This window comes from Anomalospiza imberbis, chromosome 1 (genome assembly GCF_031753505.1).
Source record: "Anomalospiza imberbis isolate Cuckoo-Finch-1a 21T00152 chromosome 1, ASM3175350v1, whole genome shotgun sequence".
Classification (NCBI taxonomy): Eukaryota; Metazoa; Chordata; class Aves; order Passeriformes; family Viduidae; genus Anomalospiza; species Anomalospiza imberbis.
Window position 1 is genome coordinate 42,355,990 of NC_089681.1, and position 16,129 is coordinate 42,372,118.

Genomic DNA, 16,129 nt, shown 5'->3' on the forward strand with positions numbered 1-16,129 from the left:
ACAAAGCAACCTGAGAATAGAGTAGACTAGACAGTACAATAGTTATGTGCTGCCATACAAGACCTGGAATTTAATTTTTGTTTGGGAAATGATGGAGATTTCTTACCTTGAAACAGTCATTTTAGCAATGTATGCCCCATGAAGGTATTCTTAAAACATAAAAAAATTATGAAGACAGAAGAGTTAGACACACCCTACTTCAACAGACTTGTAAATGGGAACTTCTTCCCATTGTGTGTCATACTGCTCATTTTCTCTTCTCAGCTACATCTTCCTTCAGCCCAAACAAAACTAAACTTTTTCTCCAGAAGTCCTTCAAACCCACTATGGACCTTTCATAGAGGGAGTGCTCTAATGAGGGCCAATATATCTGCATACAAGCCTGTGTTCACACATATCTTTCAACGTTTTATCTATCTACATGAACTTGCACTTCATCTTTACCAGTTCAGTAACCAACACTGTATTTCACTATACAGACATAGTTATATCCGTGTAAGTAGGCAATTTATTCTCAGTCAGGGTGCGCTACAAGCTACAGTCTTCATAGGTATGAGTCTGCTATGTGCTAAACATATTTTATAACAAGGAGGCCTTCTTTCTTGGCTTGGCTGATGTAAAGAGGTTAACACCCCACCTGTGTGTCACTAAGCTGTAACATGTTACAGGCAACTTTCAGTCAAATGGATGTAGGTTAATTCAGAAAACAAGATGCAAATGCTATCTTGAAACCCTTTCTGCATCCACAAAAAATTTCTCAGACAAAATCAGAAGGCTACATGATTCAGCTAAATATATGTACGTGCTGGTTAACCCTAAAAAGGGGAAAGGGGACCTAGATCTGCTCCCTGCTTGTCTGTGAGCTGTGGTTGAGTTTGCTAACCCAGGGAATTAATAATGCAGAGCTGGTGAACGGAAACTGCTCCCAAAAGGGTGTGATGTATGCTGGAGATGGGACAGGCAAAATGGCAAGGAGACACACTCCACCCTCCAGGCAGCAGCCAGGGCTTTTGCTCAGGAATGGAGCTAAACTGTACCATAAAACAATCCAGCTTCAACTGAAAAAAAAAAAAAGTGTCCAAGCAGATGTCACAGCATAAGATGAGCATCAATGTAGATAATTTTAGGTGCTTTCGTTGGCCTTTCCACCTCACTAAGTCATAAGCTAGACTGTAGACTCCCAGGAACACAGGTCATTAAGACAGGAATGATAATAAGCATCAAATACTTCAGGCATTAATAACAAGAAACAGAAACAAAACAATAAACATCAATAAACATTGAATACTGTCACAGCTCTCTGTTTGACTAAATGCAAAACATGTTATTTACGTTAGGCAATTGCGTTATGAAGCACTTTCACTCTTGCTTCTGAATACAAAATTGCAGCCTCCTATCTCTGCAGTTTGAAATGTCTCTCAGTGGCTGTAGCAAGCTCACGAAAAAAGTTCACTATTGTATCACGTGTGGAACCATGTGCCAGCCCTGGCATGGTATGCAAATGAACTCACTGATCTCTTTGGGTTTTCCCCTTTTTTTTCCCTGTTCTTTAATGAGGATATCGAGCTCAGAGGGAGTAGCAGGCAGGAGATTGTGCTGTACTTTCACAATGGGAAACAAGCCAAAATGCAGGCACAATGCCTGGATTCAGCAGTTTCAGGCAAACGCATCAGAAGTTCATACATCCTCCTCCGGGAAAACACTTTCCACTGCCACTTTAACAGGAAACCTAGATCAAAACCAAGGGTGGGCTATCCCCTCATTCACTTTTCATGCCCGGCTATTGAAGCTATTCCTCCACAAGAAAGATTTTCCTGTTAGAGAAGCTTCCGAAATTGCTTAGAGCAATTTGCTTTGGTTTGTTATGATGATTTAATTCTGTAATATTCTGAATATTACACATCGTGCTTATCGGTCTTTAATACTGGGCTTTTTATGCTGAAGATTACATGTACATACTCAGAAAATATAAAAGGAAGAAAATGAACATAGTATTAGTCAGTAAAACATAAGTATATAAACTAAAATGTCTCAAAGTTCACAGTGTATTCATGTTCTATCTGAAAATGGATGCTACTGACATAGACTGTACATACTTAATTACAATTTTCTTTATGTTGCACCTACACTTTCCTTAATTAGTCTCTCTTTACTGCTTACAACACAGACAAATTACTCGGTACAATCTGAAGTTCTCTTCTTTCCTCTCAAATCCAAAACAAATTTCTCTGGCTAGTTGGCAGAAAATAAATTTAGATGTGTCCTAAATTCTCACATTCCGTATGAACAAATACATCCTTAGGACAAGACTGCACATGCCTCTAGAGAGAATAAGCACAAGATTCAGATCTCAAGAGGGAGCAGCCATAAGCATCTCTAAGTCTCTCTCAATGTGTTGCTGCTTTTGGGAACTACAGCAGCTTCTGACACAGCTCATTCAAAGGCCTTAAGAAAAGCAGACTTTGACTCTCCCCAGTCTCCCCTTTTCTGGCCTTCCCTCAAGCCCAGGCCACTGTTTAATTAACAATTATTTTCTTTACTAATATTCCAGTAAAACTGAGAATCACTGTTGTTCTAATTTTTTTTTATATGCCAGATCAAGACTCACAACAGATACCTTGCTGAAGATTTTACGGGAAGCCTGTGGAATAAGCCAAATGAAATCAGGAATGTAAAGAATATTTTGAAAACAAAGTCTGTTTTTCCTCATCTAGTAGCCTTTGATTATGATTCTGCCTTACACTACAAGACATCTGAGCACGTGTCAACAGTCGACAGAGAAAGGGATGAGATTTTGACCACGTGGCTGGCATACAGCCAGCTCTGTGACAAGGGCTACTATGACACAGTGGCAGAATATGAGGTCACAGCATATGATCCTCCTCTGTCCCTGGACAAACTGTGAAACCAGGAGAGCTTTGGCAGAGTTGAGGCTTCATGCACTGTCATAAATATAGGTTTGCCTAAAGAAAACATTCTGGCTCCATGCTGTCACAGTTAGGCATCCAGGCTACCTGGCATCTTCTTTCTTGACTCCCAAATCAGATTCACAATATCTTAAAAGTTTTAAAAAATATTTGCTAGAACATGGAATTGTCCATACAGTATATTGTTGAGAAATGTGAGGCTATAACCTAAAATCTTTGTTCCAGGCCATTAACTCTTTCTTAACAGTTTGGAAAATAAAATAAAATGATCACGTTTAAGACCAAAGGGACATTCTTCCCTATAGAAATGAGTAGTTCTTGGCTGGCAAAGAATAAACTTGCATTTTCTTACTGTTTCTCAAAACAGGGAGAGGAGAAAGAGGAGATGGAAGGAAGGGAGAGGATTAATCAAGATAATATTTGCTGATGTTTATATTCTGAAACAAAGGGGAATAATAATCCAGGAAGATATATTACATGACAAAGATGGGAAGTAACTTGCTACGTCGCCGAATTATTGGAGCCACATCCTAACCATAAGAGGCACAGATACAAACACAGATTATTTCAAATGAGGTTACTAGTGTTTCACTGTTCAGGAAATAGGGGAAGCAAAGAAGGAAGTAAAAACTAAAAACATTGTTTGTTTTGAAGATACTATATTTTGGCAACTCTGAGGAAAAGCTGTCAAAAGAGGAAAGTTGTATATCCTGACACTAATGGACTCCATGAATAACTTACAGACAGGATGATTCTGATCATGTTTGTTTTTATATGAGGCAAAAACTCATTTGCTACTCATATTGCCCTAGTTTGAAGTTGCTTCTATAAAAACAAATATGACACAATGAAAAACTGCTAAGATTCACTGAGCTACAGAATGTCCTTCCTGCTCACCCTGGCTCACTTTTCACTTAGAAACGTAAAAGGAATGTCACGCATTTGTAAACTATGTCTGGGAGCAAAGCCTCAAGTATCATGAATAAAAACACTCAAGTTCTACACTATACCAGTAAAAATGCTACGTGACTTCTACTGAAGCACAAGCTCAGATGTTTCTAAATACAGATGGTATCCATCATATGAAGGAAGAACATCAATTACTGCATTTGACATCTTCCTTGGGAACTGCACCCCTCCTCACTGAGCAGAACAAAGTCTCTGGCACACTAGAAGTTGCCAAGACTTTCTGCTTCTCTGTCCTCAATGCAATGCATATTCTCTACGGAAGGAGGAAAACAAGAAAGGGAAAAATTTGTAATGCAACCCTCTGTTCTGTATGCTACACCAACTGATTTCTCAGCTCAGTTTTTAATACTGAATCTTACTGCAACCATGTTTCCGGGCAATTATATATTGAAATACATATTGACAAGTCAGTTTTTCACTTGCATACAATAAATATTTATTAAAAATCTGCTACTTGCAGGCTGGTCATTTGAAGCTTCTATTCAAAAGAACAAGCTGTAAACAGTGTGCTCAAAGGCACCTGACTGGGTCTCACTGACCTGTTGCTGTGCTCTGCTTTATATTTCTTGGCTCTAACCTGGCCGTGTAAAGGAACAAGGTAAAAGTCCCATGAACCTGCTAATTTCTTCTGGAAACAAACCTTGAGCCATATGCTGGGAAATCAAGAGTCTGCAATTGCTGTGGTGTGGGCACTTCCTTCTATCCAGGGGATAACTATTCTATCACTTCACCAAAACAAAGCCTAAAAGAACCATGAATTATTGATTTAGGCAATGGGGTAGAGGACCACCATCTCACATTCCACAGCTCACACATACAAGTGTTTTCTAAGTGTCCATGTCATGGTAAACTCTGAACTTGTTCCTCTGGATAAAGTTACAGTGCTTAAGACTGGTTTTCCTACTTATCATTCCAAGTATCTGTTTGCTGTACCATCAGGTAATATGGTATGGCAAAAGCTGTCAGATCTTTCCAGTGTAGCCATGGGAATGAAAACATAACTCTTTTCAAATTAATACATACCTGCTACAAGGGAACAATGTCAGTATTTTTGCACAGTTTTAAGGACTCTACAAGAGAAAGGATGCAGTTAGACAAGGTCTAGAACTTTGACAGATGCAACAATGGCTACACAGTCACCATTACCAGACGGAGCAACACCCAGGTACTTAGAAGCTGAACATCCACCCCTTTTTTTTTTTTCTTTTTTTCTCCTTAGTGTTTAAAAAGCAGCTTATTGTCTGGGTTTTTCTGTTTGCAACTGTGCATCTGCGAATGTGTATGACAATAGGAATTCTCAGAGCAAGCCAAACTGAGAAAGATGGATTGGTCTGATGTCTGGTCATTCATGGGTGTGTCCACACCAGTCCTGCGGTTCAGATCAGCGCTGTGTTTCTGTGGCAAATCTCTCCATCTTCCCTGAGCTTTGGTTTGGATTGCGGAGCAGCCTTCTGAGCTCACACGACGGATTCTTTTCATATGAAACTAAACCTGAAGATGTGCTCCAACTGCTAAAAGGCATTTGGGCCACGTGACCAGTTTACAGCCTGTCTGGAATAAAGGCCCACAATGCCTACAGCAGGACCAAATCTTCCACACCAGCTTCTACTCCACAAAGCTGCTCCTACCACATCATTTGCTAGTACAGACATGTCTGTATCAAAAACTATGTTCTTGTTCCTTGGAAAGTTTGTCTTCTATATGCACAATCCTACCTGCATCCTTTCCTGATCCTGATCCTGCATCCTTTCCTGATCCATCCTACCTGATCCATTTCAGACAGGCCATGAAAGCAGAAAAATAGACAAATTTTCCCAGCTGTACAGAGGCACAGACATTTTGAAAATTTGATTCCCCAGACTGGGGAATGAAAGGAAAGGAAGTCAGAAGAAGTCACCAAATGATGCTGTTCACAGTACACAGCAGTGGCAGGCACAGGGATGACCAGATTTTGGCATGTGCTGAAGCTCCACACCCCACAATACTCTTGATGTGAACATATGTAAATGAGTTCATAATGAAGCCCTCGGCTTACAACCTGCAATGTTGGCACAGGTCTTCTTGGCAGCTGCACATATACTCATTTTTTGACATATTGATTACGGGGATGTATCTCATACAGCAGATGTCACATCTGAATCATTGCTTCTCTGCAGGAGGCAAACCTTAATTTAGTTTAAGTTTTAACTGATAGTTTCCGACACAGCTTCTAACTTAGATTACACACGGAATCATTACAGTAATTCAAAGTAAATACTGGATAAAACTCAAAGACGAGACGTAAAAACCAGGAGAACTGGAAAAGTTGACTGAAGAGGCTTAGTAGCAGTCGAGATGAGGCTGAGAGACCTGCAGACCTTCATAAAGTAATGGCAAGCTATTTCTCCTTAACCATCTCTTCCTTCTTTCTATCTTCTTTCTATCCTCAGTCTCCCTGAATTATTTACTGGTTCAAACAAAATGTGACTTATTTCTACCCACTGCTTCAAACTGTTTATAAGCGTCAGTCTACATTCTCAAAATTTATCATTCACATATGCAGACATACACATACATGTCTAATGTCTGTATTCTTTAAAATTTCTCACAAAGGGTTCCTCTAACCTTTACCAAAACAATTGGATTGACTTAACTGCACTACTTAAGATACTCAAATTCTGACTACTAATTTTTAGAAAGTCTTATTTTTTACCTCTGGAATCTCATCTTTATTTATAAATCAATGTATGACCCACCCCACCCAATAAACAGTAAAGTACTACACAGTGCATTCCTTGAAGTGAATTGTTCTGAACACCAGCAGAGACTAATGGACAAACAGTGCAAAAGACAATTAATGCTAATGCAACCACGTAAGTGATGATAATGATAAAGCAACTGACTACTCAAGATTTACCATTAATCTGTCTTTTTTGCTCTTTTGGGCACTCACTATAATCTAGAAAAATAAATATGTTGTCATGGTGACCCTAAGTGAAGTTACCAGAAGAATATAAAAGAAATTCTGCAAGATCAAAAGTAAAAATTATTTAAGACAATGACACAATAACAAAAAGTAGTAAGGCAACTGAAACATAGACATGAATTGCTCAGATTTCACGCAGCTACCAAGACTGTAGTGCAACTAGCAGCAAACAGTGGAGAGATCAGAAAACTATGCAAGAACAGGGAGCATTAGGACACAAAGATACGTGAGAAAGCACAAGCTTACACTGCCACAAGCAGAAAGCTCTTTGCAGGACATGTCTGTATTAGAGACAGGAACCAGAGTGTGTAGCATAATATTACTAGAAAGGACTAGGGCAGATTCAATTTCAAAAAGCTGACTGTAAAATGAGATGTTCTCACCACACTGATACATTTCGTACCAAGATGTTCCCTGGAAAGCTGGACAACATTCATGCATAATTAATTTTTTAAAATAAGTTTGGGGACAGAATCTTCACAAAAAGGTACGTTCTGTGCCTCATCCAAACTAGAATAGGGTCAAGCAGCTGAGGATTGTAGAATGGGTTATCTGAAGTCAGGCAATCCAATTGAGGCATGTCCACCCAGGTCGGATGACACATCAATCTAAAAAGGGGCACATGCAAGGCTGCTAGTTCATGGCTCTTGTCCTGAGTTTACTGACAGGTGGCTAGAAATAATGTATGACCTATATTATTTTCCCAGTATAGTGGCAGGTGCCAGGACACAACTCTCTCAAAAGAGATTATGCAGCTGCTATAAAATCCTGGAAGGAACTGGCAGATTTGGGTAGGAAAAGAAGCTTTCTCTTAGACGTGGGGAGCTAGCAAGGTCGGAGTTGCTAGTGGATTTGATTGTGAAATTTTGTGATAGATGTGCAGCCTACAATTCTTTCTGTCCACAAAAATCACTAGCAGCTTGTGTGCAGACTGTATTTACTTTAAAATTACTAAGACTGGGACTTTTGCAGAGTGATGAACTAATAAATGAGCACATCATGGAAACAGCCTTGTTCTATGTTCCTGTACTTCCTGCATAGAATTATCCTTCAGTCACTGCAGGGTTGATGTAAGAGGTGTGGGTTTGACTTTTTTTTTCCTTGATATTTGCAAAATATTCTGTTTTATGCTACAGGTTCAAAAGTTATTAGCACTGTGGTTAGAAGCAGTCTGCAGATCATTTGTAGAATCACAGTTCTCTATCAAGGTGTAAAAACAACGGGCTGCAAACAGCTCTATAGACAGAGGTACAGAGCTGTAAATGAAGAAGAACTGACAACAAATTTTAGAAATAAGAAGCAAAAGAGTTTATACAAACTTGTATTTCATTTATGATACTCTCTGGGACAGTGCATACATTGGAGATCATCCCAAAGTACTACTGCTTGCTCAAGAGAAAAACAATACACACCCCCAAGAATATGTTAAAAAAATGTACTGACTGGGGGAGGTGCTGGGAGTGGAGGAAGGAGAAGAAAATAATTTTGCCCTTACAATCTAATCACCAAATTTTTTTTGAGTGGTGGTACAACCTGAAAGGACTCCTCCCTCAATCTTGTTCCTGGCAGAAGTCAGCAGAAAACACTACAGGGCATTTTCTGTTCAGAAAGAGAAAACCGAAAAGGCACAGCACATGACTTGTGAAGTGACTGCTAAAAACAAGGGAGGATGAAACACCAGCACCAAGCTTTTACAATGATCTTGTAATAGCAGTAAATACCTGGCTACATTTCAGCTCCAACAATTGGAGCTGCAGTCCCACCTCGGCAGAAGTGAAAAATATATGCAAGTAAATGCCAACTGAGTTTCAGTCTCAAATACTTCAGTATTTCCTACCCTGAAGGACATTTTGAACTGCAGTGGTGGTAAAAGTCTTCCTGCATGAAATCCTTAAGGCTCCTTTACAACAACCCATTTACTAGGGAAACAGAGAAGTGTCTGTATTTTAGCAAAACAACCTGTTTTCCAAGTTCTAAAAATAGAAAAGAAAAAAAAAATTTAAAACTGTCTGTCATTTTGAAACCACTCACAAGCATTTCATCCTAAGCAACACAACCTCCCCCCTTGCTAAAAATAAAACAGTACATTACAGCAACATTTTTTGCTGGCTTCAGCCAAGGATTTGAAAACCTCCCCTCAGCCCAGACAGGCTGTAAGCTATGAGTCAGCACTTCTCAGCATTTCTGGAAATTCCTCAGCAGAGCATCCACCCTGTAGCAGGAAGCTGCTGCTCACTTCAGTCGGTACCAGGAAACGCATGGGTGCTCCTGGGCCTCACCTGACCCGGGCACAGAGCCCAAGGAAACTTCCCCAAAACTACCAAACGTTCCCCGTCCCACCAGCTTCCTGCAACACCACCAAATACGCTGCCTGCAAAGAGCTTGGGAACTCCACCCTAATACTACTTCATGCAGCGTCAATGGACAGGAAAATCTAGGATGAATTAAGGAGAAAATCCCACCATGCTGGACAAGGGCAAGTCCCTCTGGTGCAATTTTATTCGTATGGCCTCTCCCAGCCTGAATCCAGACGCAGCTTAGCTCCACCAGCCCTAGACAGGATCTGTGCCCTGTCCAAGGAAGTCTGAATTCATGCAAAAAAGCCATGCCCCACCATGTAAAGAGTGGGTTCTTGGTGCTTACAGAGGAAATTATTCTTTCCCCTTTCAAGTGGATAAAGAAGGCACGGGTTCAGGGCATTGCCACACACACGGCACAGCTCCATCTCTCCTTCCAACAGTCCTTATTTCACACAAAAAATCTGATGATCTGCACACAACAGAGCCCAAGGGTGGGAGGAGGATTCTTGCCTGGCTAGGGGATACCCCAAATCTGCCTGTGCCTGTACAGGCTGTGGTGGTGTCAGGTATCTCATCCGTACTGAGACACAAACCAGAAGTCCCCCTGGAAGCTCTTGGTGCTCGGTACTCCCAAACGTGCAGCACTGCCAAGGTGGAGAAACTGCTCTTGAAATGGAGATATAACATGCACTTGGGTCCATCTAAGGAGATAAAGCAGCTATTTCACAAGCACTGACTGTGGTGAATGCAATTCCCACTTTACTCACCTCGGACTGAGTATCTGCTCTTGTTTTGCTTTAAACACAGGCTTTGACAGGGACTTTAAAGAGGGAGAGTTAAGGGAATAGGAAGTACTTTGTGAACAGCAATAATTGCATGTTCTGACCTCTCCAGCTTACATCATGTGTGTTATCCAACAACCACAAATCAAGAAGGAAACAAAATTTCAAGAAAATAATTTTCAGCACAACAAATATGTTAAAACTAACAGAACAAGACAAATGTTGACATTTCCATGCTTGTTTCTTGCTTTCATATATGTGGCTATACTCCCACAAAAAATCTTGCCTTTTTCTTTTTTTTTTTAAATGAATATTTGTATAAAGGAAGCTGCCTAAAGTAGGGTACAAAAAATGTTTTTCTCAACTGTTTTTTAATACGGAGCAATGAGATTAAAGCGAGGCAGACAGCCAAATACCTCAGCCATCACAGTCATTAATAAACGCGTTTAACATTCGTGCAGCTTTCGAATGCAGAACATCTGGTTCCAATTCCCAATCTGGCTTTTAATAAAAGTGCCTCCCCCACAATACTTTTATTATAAAGTGTTCTTTTCCTCCGCGCGCTCTCAATGCCCCCCCCCCCCTTTTTTTTTTCTTTTTTTTTTTTCCTCTCTTTTTGGAAGCGGCTGTTCCTTCCTTCTTGCTGGAAGCCACCTGACCACTGCCAGGAAGAGGAATGCAAAACATTCCCAGGAGCAGCTCCTGACGTCAGGGCGGCAGCATTCCTCCTCCTCCTCCTCCTCCTCCTCCTCCTCCTCCTCCTCCTCCTCCCGCGGCGGCCGAGCCCGGAAAGTCCAGGGCTGGTCCCGCCGCCGGCCCGTGCCCCGCTCCCGGGATTTTCCTGCTCTCCCCACAAACCCTGAGCCAGAATAAACCTGGAATGGAATGGGGAGACCTGGGGCTCACGCTGCACCAGAGCCGCTCCATACCCACGTATCCCTGTACCCCGTCCACTAAAACAGGAATCTGTGCTTCGCATAAACTTCAGCCCCCCCGTGGGCTCCAATCAGCTTTGGCGCTGACTTTGGCGATTCTTTCCCTTTCCTTCTGATTTCTTCACTCGAAGGCAGGCGGCAGAAGGGTGCCAGGGAAAACAGGGACGCGCTGCTGCAGGGTGGGTTGTTTTTTCACTCCTAAGACATTCACGAGATACATGACATGATACCGAGGCAGGCAGCCTGTATCCATCCCGGATCTTCTCCCTTTCCTTCTTTCTTCATCCAGTATCTAGCCTCTAACACAGCACAGAGTGGGATTTCAATCCTTCGCCTCTCTAATTTCACTTATAAGAATACATTATTAAATGGCATTATTTTATTCTACTCTTGAGCTGGCTGGTAGCTAAAACTACACAAAAGAGATTCTAGGTTGAGTTGCAGTCCTTCAGTTGAGGGTTTACTCCTCGATAGCAGGAGGAGTTTACTCCTTTCAATAGCATTTAGTCCACTTAATCTGATATTTCTGGGACATATATTTTAAAGATTCTATAAAATGTTTTGCCGGGAAAAAAAGAATCTCTGCGTATTTTAGTCAATCACTGTATCAAAGACAGTGTTTAAGAAAAAAAAACCCTGCAATTGCCATCAGATCCATGATAAAACTGAGAGTATCCTAATTCCACCATGCCAAAGGAGCAGGATGTTAGGCTAGGAAATATGGTGGGGAAAAAGAACCCATATAGAAATACCTTCATTTCTAGAGGATGCAAAGAAAGAGCTCTTCAATAGACACCCTTCTATTTCACATCTCTATAAGAAGTGTAAAATACAAAATTTCACCACTCCAAAACCAACAAAACCCTAATGTGTAGATGTTAGTTTAATCATAATTTTCCAGGGAATACAAAGGAAGCCAAACGTCATCCTGAATAGCTAAGGCATATGACTGGTGGTAGTAAAGTGTTCATATATATCACTTTCCCCCCAAATATTTACATAATAAATACAAATTTCTCAATGTTGACTGACCCAGTGAAAAAATAAAGATTTGGAAGCACTAAGCAAGACAGTTGCATTACTTTCACTATTAATCATAATTAATCGGCTGTTAGGGTTATACATCTGTGCAGCTGCAGTTCTACACATGAAGATCCAGATGAGTCCAAAATTTGCAGCCATCTCTCAGTCCCAATTCCTCAGCTTCTCGCTGCCTTTGTGGCAATTTAAGAAATAAAAACATGTTTGGGTTTTCTTCTAGTGTAAGGACTTGTTTCCAAAAGGTCAAACAAGTGTCTGCCCTCTGACCAACCTCATGCCACCTACAACTTTTTTAGGGAAACCTGCTCTCTGAAGAACCACAGGCTAAGTAAACACACTGCTTTCCTGGTAAGAACATCCTCCAAGTGTTCTTGCCTTTGTTATACCAGCTGGCCACGTCTGACCAGCTAGAAAACCCAAAGCCACCTTTTTTGCGCTGTTCTCCAGAGGTCATGAGTATCCCAGTGACCAACAAATCCATATTGTTCAGGAAGTTGACAATGAGACTCATTAATTTTATTTCATAAAAGTTAATCATCAGTCAGCTCAAAAACCCAGCTGATCTGTACTTTAATATATACACCTAAAAATTGAACTCAACTTCACTGATGTCAACAGCCAGCCATCAGTATACATGACTATTAAAAAGAATACCCTCAGTATACATGACTATTAAAAATAATAACCTTTTTTTTGTATTTTGCAACAACGTGAGAAAAAAGTACAAGACATTTCCATTTCTAAAAAACAGAAGAAGAAATGCAACAAAAATATTATATTACCTAAAAAAAAGTAATGTCTCAGTAGAACTGCTCAATTTCCTAAGCTTAATAGCAAAGAAAGTGAAATATGTCCTTTAATACCTTCTGAAATTAAGCCAAGTTAAGGTGGCCTGTAACCATTAAAAAATACTATACACTTTATGGTGCTTGACATTTTTCTCCATTTTCTATTTTTTATTTCATACTACATGTAAAGCTAGATATACACAGAGATTTTTTTCAGGTATATATTAGGAATTTTAAAATTTTCCCTTTTTTTCTTCAGATTTTTAAAAAAAAATTAATCTTATCAAAATACACGCAAATCAATACAAGGTCACTTCTGAAAAGTAGACTTTAGAATTTCTGAAAGATGAACTTTTAAAAATGATTGACAATTTAATCCCTAGTATTGAAGTTTGGATGGAGATTAGAACAGGCACGGCATACAGAAGTGATGAGAACTGGGGTGTGTTCTCACCTTCCCTGAAGATTAAATTCACTCTCTTCTCTTGTGTTTCAGTTGCTTATTCATTCTATTATTCTTTTATCACCAGAAATAACATTCGGATGCCAAAACCATGAATGAAGTCACAAGAACTTCCTTCTATGCATGGTACACAGAATTAAGCTTTCAGATGTGTTTTCAGGAGGCTGCTTCACGAACCTGTGATTTACAAGCCTTGTTCCAGGCATGCATTACCATCCAGTCATGGTCAACTTTCTCCTGTCAAAATCTGGCAAGTGCTCTGATCTTTGCAGATGAAATGGACACTAGATTGGAAATTCAGCCTCAGAAGACTACAAATACTTTAAAGATTCATTTTCAGCAAAACACCTACATAAAGTGACAGATACTTGCTGTGGCAGAACCACAGCAGTTCACCTGAGTTCTAGAGGCAGAAGCCACTTTCTTTAAGTTACAGAAAAGGGTTCAATTTGTGAGTAACAAGGTTCAGAAAACAATGGGCGCAGAGGAAAAAAGATCAGAAAATAGAGTGATAAACAGAGATCACTCCAAAAAATACATCAACTCTCTAATCCTGCTTACTTTTCCTTATCTTTCTTGCTTAGATTGCAAGGAAGAACTATCCGTTCGAGTGAATAGTTGTGAATAGTTTTTTTCTCCAAGTCTAAAATTTCAATTGCTATCAGTGTGCCCTGTGACACCTGAAATGCTGCTAACTGCAAAGCATCAGAAAGAGGGGGAAAAACCCCTTTATTTCACAGGTTCATTTTTACACCTGGCAAGCGAAACAGCCCAGACTCCAGGTGTTAATGATGCACAGCCCCACCTACAGAGGACTAAGCCAAGAGCCTCCTGAGAACCAAACTCGCCCTGAGGTTTTGGAAGGCCACACTGGGAGAAGGGGTGTATTTCTTCACAGCTCCTCACCTTCACACACAACCTACACAAACTCTGTTTTGAAGCCTGCTCATACTTTTTTGAGGTATGCTGCCTGCTCTTCTCCCTCGTTTTTCTTCTCACGCGTCTCTTGTTTTCTGCTCCTGGCTGGGCCTGGCAGTGGAAGTGCTGAACAACAGGAGTGGATCCAGCCCCATTGCTGACTCATATATGAGAGCCCATGCTCATCAGATTTTGCTGCTGCATTCCAGATTTCGGTACCCAAAAAAAATCAGATGCTTATCTAAACTAAACTTCCTGAGGGTGAACTATCCCTAGGCTAAGATGCTTTGAAGGTCGATATGCACTTGAGCAGGAGACAGCAGCCGACCTGCCCTTAAAGCAGGGCTTACCTACAGAACTTCTGCTCTGTCTGCCTGGGTAAATTACCCAGTTAATTGTCTTGGCATTCATATTTACATTCAAAAAAAGGATAAGCAGAGATGAGGTCAAATCACTATGCTATTCCATTAAAGCCTTTGTTTTAGGCAAATGGACTTCAGAAAACTTCCTTTTGTTGTGTAAAATGGAACCATATGTACATAACTTTGTAGAGTAATTTTGATGTTAGGTTTATTAGTATAATTTTGTTACTGAGCTGTTTACTATTTTAGGCTCCTAATAGCTACGAAGGCTTGTTAACAACACTTAGAAATCACAGGGAAGTATTTTATTTTCCTTTGGTTTGAAAAGAGAAGACAAAATTCTAAATGTGTTTATTTCCATGCTTTATATTGTGTGTAGCATCTACTTCCTTTAACATGAAAATTTTATGATCACAAAGCCTTTTCCTGAGTCAAATTATTATTGCAACAATGTGAGACTGCATTACTCAGCAGTGTTTAAAGAAAGTGCCAAGGTGAAATATTTCACTTTCTTCTTAAAGTAATAAGACTATTACTACAAAAAGAAACAATTACAAAAATTACAGTGGAACAACCCGCTGTATCTTAAATTCTCCTGTTTGAACTTGAAGATTATTTTTTCCAGTTTCAATTTTGAAACGGAAAATTCTCCCACATAGCACAGCAAAAGAGAAAGCTTTTGCTGGCTTTGAATTGGACAGACAGAACATAGCAGTTTCTGCCAGACTAACTGTTCAAAATCCCAGCTAGTTTCTGAAAGTCTTCCTTTACATTTTTTTTGCAACTAAGGAGTAATTGCCCATGGTTCTCCTGGACAACTACTGGGCCACTGTACAATACAGTGAAGAGCGGTGGTAGGCAAAGTATCCACACAGCAACAGATTTTGGTACCCAGCAAACAATCTTTGCTTAACAGAGACCAAAGCAATTGCAGAAACCTTCAGTGTCTATTTAAGGGAATAGCATGTCCAATATGTGAGTCAGGAAGGAGATCCAAACACACACACACACACAAAACTTCACCGTCTCCAAAGTTGTACAGCATTAGTTACCTTAGCTCTGCTTTCCTGTCTTATGAAGAACAGGTAACTAGACACTAAGTCCGACAAAAATTGTCATCTGTGTTGCAAATAAAGTTAAGGAGGAAGGTGGGGAATTACAAAGTAATATCATCCTATTTGCTCGCTGCTTACCATAAAGTACATCAAGAATATTTCAATTTTTTGTCCCATTTGACCTCCTAAATGGTTTAAATCTATTACATCTTGTCAGAAAGGCTTGGTAAGGAACACAGAGTGAGAGGTGAACCCAGTGATTAAATGTGTTGAAAGGTTCCGTGATAATTTAAAATCAATGCTCTATTTGCCAGTGCAGCATCAAGACAGTCAGGAGGAAAATAATGGGATAACATAAACAAAGAACTTTCTCATACTTTCCCTCAAGGGTCAAGAATTATCATTAGACGGGAAAAATGTTAAAAATCACAAGACACAAAAGTCTTTGAGAGAATAATTTGGAGAAGTTAAAAAGTTTCACTGTGTTAGTTGAAATGGAGAGGAGAGGAGAGGAGAGGAGAGGAGAGGAGAGGAGAGGAGAGGAGAGGAGAGGAGAGGAGAGGAGAGGAGAGGAGAGGAGAGGAGAGGAGAGGAGAGGAGAGGAGAGGAGAGGAGAGGAGAGGA

At 40.2% G+C, this 16,129-nt stretch overlaps 1 protein-coding gene and 1 long non-coding RNA gene across 2 annotated transcripts in view; one reads left to right on the top strand and one right to left on the bottom strand.

Moving 5' to 3' along the window:
* The window catches only part of SPIDR (scaffold protein involved in DNA repair), a 194,455-nt gene that overhangs the window by 92,584 nt on the left and 85,742 nt on the right, over positions 1-16,129 (bottom strand). The window lies entirely within an intron of this gene.
* Positions 4,298-7,902, top strand: LOC137473453 (uncharacterized). The gene is made up of 3 exons (XR_010998815.1): positions 4,298-4,494; positions 6,326-6,398; positions 7,580-7,902. It is a non-coding gene; the product is annotated as an uncharacterized lncRNA (long non-coding RNA).